Below are 4,862 nucleotides of genomic sequence, written 5' to 3' on the forward strand. Positions count from 1 at the left end.
CGTTAGCCCTGGCCGCTGCAGAGGGGCTAATGTTAGCTCGTCTGCAGCGGCCAGGGCTAACGTTGACAGAAAATTCCCAAAGGGGAACACAGGTTAAAAAAGGTTATAAACGTGACAGAAAAAAGCTTTATTGACTCTTTTAATAGAACCCCAACTATTCATTTAAAGTTTGTTTTTTTTTATTAATTTTCATTTTATTGAATGAACCTCGATGGAATTAGCACGATTACATAATTTATAACAGAAAAAGCATTTTCTGGGTTCGAACGGCATGCACTGGGTTAAAAAGTAGTTTGTAGATAAAATGTTCCTTAAATATTAATCAAACACGGATATTATTTATTTCCAGAAACGATATTTATTGATAAAAATGAAATGAAAAATGCTGAAGGACTGGGAGCTGTTGGGTGCAGTTCAGGCCTCCAGCTGCTTCCTCTGGACCAAACCTGTTTTTAAAGCAGAGATCTTCAGCTCCACGTTAGGAAGCAGCTGCTCTGCAACCAGAGGAGGAGAAATGGACCGAAACCCGATGGCCGTCAGCTCTCCATGTGAGCAGACCTGCTAGCAGCGTATCGGTTCACATAGATCCTACAGAATAGAATAGAACTTCATTGATCTCACAATGGAGACATCGGCTCTTATAAACAAACAGGCGGAGCAGGAAGGAGGTGCATGAAGTAAACAGAGCATCCAGATACAGGGGGGTGGGAGGCGTCGTCCAAGATGGACGGCGATCTTCACGGCGCCCCATGACCAGCAGCAGCTTCCTGTGATGCTTCCTCCTCTGTCTCTGCTCAGGGCGTCTTTATCTGCTGCTGAAACCTTCCCATCATGGAGGAACTTCATGACGTGCAGCTGACGGAGATCAAACCTCTGCTCACAGGACAGGTGAGGGGGCGGGGCTTTGGGAGGGGGGGACATTATGGACAATCAGGGTCCAACTATTCCAGACTGTCAGAGCGGAAGCTGCGACACGGTGAGAAGAAAGGAGCATCCAGATCAGCTTCTAATGAACCCTTTAAGCAGCAGGAAGTAGGACACCCAGAAAGACTCTGACCAGAACGGTTCCTCACGTCATCCGTGAGCAAAACCACAGGATGTTAGTTACCTGTGACAGTAAATACCTGAAGGAGCTGCAGCAGTAATCCAATGTTAACCACCTAAATGATGCATGCAGCATCTATAGACCTTCCTTCATGCTCATCCAGGTGACGGTCGGCATATGGTGTCATTTTCTATTTCTTCTAACTGTAAAATCCTTGCAACAAGCTAATTAATAAAACTAAAATGCTTTCTTTGAACCAAACTACGATGTTCCTCTTATATTTGGCGAATTTATGTTTAAATAATCTGTTGCGGTGAATGATGGGTTTAGCATCTGAAGGCTAACGTTTCTTCCGTGCGTTTAGGACGGCCGTCTGTGGGTGAAAAATGTTTTTCTTTAGATCTATGGCCTAAGAGATCAATAGACTTGGGTTCAAATTGGGCCAGATTTAATAAATCCAGGCGGTTTATGAACATTTTTGGGCTGGAAAACGTGAGTCAGTGACATCAGGCAGCCCTGCTGATGCGGTGAGCGTGGTCGCTACGCAGCGGCGGTCACTGTGGCGTCCGTTAATAACCAAACCACAGAGGTCTAGGTGATGGTTGTGGTTTGATGCTTGAAGATGGATCGGTTAATCCACAATGTGGTTCGTATTGTGTTTCACGGGGGGGGGGACCATAAGTGGGCCGGTGTAGATGGAAAATGCCGGAGCCTAAAATGGTTCCCAGTCTGAGCTGCACCCAAAACATCTGCTTTCTCTCTCTTCTCCATCAAATCTGTTTCTGCTCTCAGATTGATTTCTTCTTGCACAGATATTTTCACTCTCTCGCCTCCTGCTCTTCGCACACAAACCTCCCTCTGATCTCACAACAAGAGCAAGAAGCTGAACCATCAACAAACATCAACAAAGCTGGTTTTTCCCAAACGCTCATCGGACAGTCAGGCTGAGGTGTTCAAACTTCATCCAGAAGTCTAGCAGTCGTTTCTGTCCTCTGCTGCTAACAATTACCTTAATAGATTGTTTTCCTTTATAAGGCCATTTTATTCCCATATTTATTTACTTTACTGGTTTAGTCATAATTTAGTATTTTATTTAGGTTGTTTATTTATTCTGCTCTCAATTATCAACCCAAATTCCAGATGGAAAAATAAACAGCATCTATATGGATCCTTATTAGTTTAGCTTTGCTGTTTTTCTCTTGTTTTATCTTCTTTCCAACATTTTCTTGATCAGAACAAATAAAATATGTTCTGTTGAAGAAAAACCACAAAGTTTCAGTCAATTTAACCTCCAGATATATCTGAGCTATAGATCCATGGAGAATAGATCATTTTAAAGCCTCCATCATTCATCTTAATGTAGGAATTAAATCCTGTTATTTATATCCTCTGTCATTATAATCATTATTATTATTAAATAATAATATTATTGTTAAATAATAATATTATTATTTCCAGTAGAATCATTTGAACACCATATAATTATAAAAAAAATATTTATGTTAAATAAATTAGCATATTTATTCTAGATCAGCTTAAGATAGATTTACTTCTTAAAGAATTGTAAATAATTTAAAAGCAAATTCAATCAGCCTAATTTATTTTTATACAAGTTATTTGCGCTACACACATATAGATTTATTTACCCTTAAAGTTTGATCTAAAACCGAAAGAATTAAGGTTAACAAATTAAACTTTAGCATTTAGCATTTAAATAATGACTCAGGTCCTTGATTATTTGAAGAAATTCCCAATTATTGTTAAACAAGCAAATTCTGTTCATTTAATATAATTTTGTTATATTTTGTTTCGTTAAACTTTATTCATTGTGATATTTGAACCTTTTATCAATCCCCTTTATTCCCAATATAAACAGCTGCATTAAGTTTAACACATTTAACTCCTGCTTTGTTTTGAAAACAGGTTAGAGGGAAGAATGAGCCACGGAAACTAGAAGCTGTCCTTATTTTACAGTTTAACATTAATTATTCACTCATTTCTATTTTCCCCAGACAGGGTTAGGGTTAGGGTTAGGCAGATCGCATCAGAGCGTCGGGTCACACATTTCGTGAGCTGCTAACTCAAACTGTACGATGAAGCCGCAAGGTTTAAAAGTTCACATCAGCTCCACAGTGAGTTGGCGCTAAAGAAGAAGAATCCTTGTTGCCCACAGAGCGTTTTGCCCACGACCACCTTAAGATGGCCGACTGGATTTTAAACATGTTTGATTTTCTCCCAACCTTCTGATTCCTGATGGGGGGGTGGTCGTTAGAGGCTGATCGCCCCTCGTTACCCCATGTACACCATACGACGCACCATCAGGCTGGAAGTCGGCCCAAAAAGGGCAAAAAATCCTCAAAGTCCGCCCGGCCTTAACCGCTGGTTATCGTCCCGCAGCAGCGTGTCGCAGTGAGCTCGTCGCAGATATTTTTGATTTCTGCCCAATTTTGACGACACACCGTTCCCCCGTGAGTGTTCCCTAAAGACTGGCCGTGGCGCTGCGTGGGTTGGCTTCAGGTGCAAACCAACAGACCGTCGCTCAGAGCTACAAACTAGCGTCCTGCACGGTGTCTGAGATAGAGTCCGAGGTGAGCCAGGCGCTGTGGGCGGAGCTACAGCCAGAGTTTCTGCCATTAGGACCCAAACAGGAAATATGCATAGCGTACAGCGGATGGAGAACTGACCAATCAGAGGCCTTCTGTCTGCGCTCACCTACAATTTTAGAGAGGTGTAGCAGAGTGTCTGTGGAAGGGGGCGGGGCATATCTGCGTTAACTGCGGCACACGCAGACGGCCTGGTCTCTGAGCATAAACCAGGTTCTAGTTCTCCCTGTGACTCCAATCCTCCTGCTGCTCGTTTGTTCGTAGTTTGGTTCCCAGCAGCTCGGTTCCTCACTGCTTCTCCTTTTCTTGCAGAACGGAGGAAACCTGCAGGACTTTGACTGTCAGGTGAGTTCCTCATCATCATCATCATCATCATCATCAGTCCGCTGTGCTGTGGCGATGTTGGGTCTTGTGAACAGAGGTCAATACATTCACCATGAATTCAGCAGAACTACTGAGATCCTTCCTTAATGATCCAAAGGGTTTAAAGTGAACAACTGTCCTGATGAAGGAGGAGATCATGGGAGGATGGTGAACAGAGGGAGAGGAGCAGCTCAGCTGAGGCCAGGCTTAGGGGCTCAGCTGTTCCTCCTCTCAGCCAATCAGGGAGCAGATTACTGCTGCTGATCCCATCATCTCCTCCTGCTCTCATTCCTCCTCATTCCTCCGACAAAGCGGCGCCGTTCTCAGGATGGGGGACTGTCTGGAGCTGCATCAGATCTCCTGCTCTCTAGGAGGTCAGGTGGTGAGTGAGCTGGTGGTTCACCTGCTGGCCGCCATGTTTCCTGCTCAACTTCATCCTCCGCTCCGCTCGCCGCCTTTTTGCTAAGCGTCTGTTTCCCTCCTGGGTCCAGGTTCTGGGTCTGGATTTTGGGTTCACATCCAGGCCTTAGTTTCAGGTCCAGTCTTAAGATCCGGGTTTAGGTACAGGTTTTGGGTTTTGGGTCCAGGTTCTGGGTCCGGGTTTTGGGTCCAGTTTTTGGGTTCAAGTCCAGGCCTTAGTTTCGGGTCCAGTCTTAAGATCCGGGTTTAGGTACAGGTTTTGGGTCCAGGTTCTGGGCTCTGGTCTTTAAATCAGGTTTGGGTACAGGTTTTGGGTCCAGGTTCTGGGTCTTGTCTTTAAATCAGGTTTGGGTCCAGTCTTTGGGTCCAGGTTCTGGGTCTTGTCTTTAAATCAGGTTTGGGTCCAGTCTTTGGGTCCAGGTTCTGGGTTC

General features: G+C 44.1%; 1 long non-coding RNA gene across 1 annotated transcript in view; it reads left to right on the forward strand.

Moving 5' to 3' along the window:
• LOC107084510 overlaps positions 1–4,016 on the forward strand; it is a 6,909-nt gene extending 2,893 nt beyond the window's left edge. Inside the window, exons 2-3 of the long non-coding RNA XR_001481229.1 lie at positions 799–888; positions 3,961–4,016. This is a non-coding gene — a long non-coding RNA (uncharacterized LOC107084510). The remainder of the gene's footprint in view (positions 1–798; positions 889–3,960) is intronic.
• Positions 4,017–4,862: the final 846 nt, after the last annotated feature.

The sequence above is a fragment of the Cyprinodon variegatus genome, unplaced genomic scaffold, assembly GCF_000732505.1.
Source record: "Cyprinodon variegatus isolate N-32 unplaced genomic scaffold, C_variegatus-1.0 Scaffold101, whole genome shotgun sequence".
Lineage (NCBI taxonomy): Eukaryota > Metazoa > Chordata > Actinopteri > Cyprinodontiformes > Cyprinodontidae > Cyprinodon > Cyprinodon variegatus.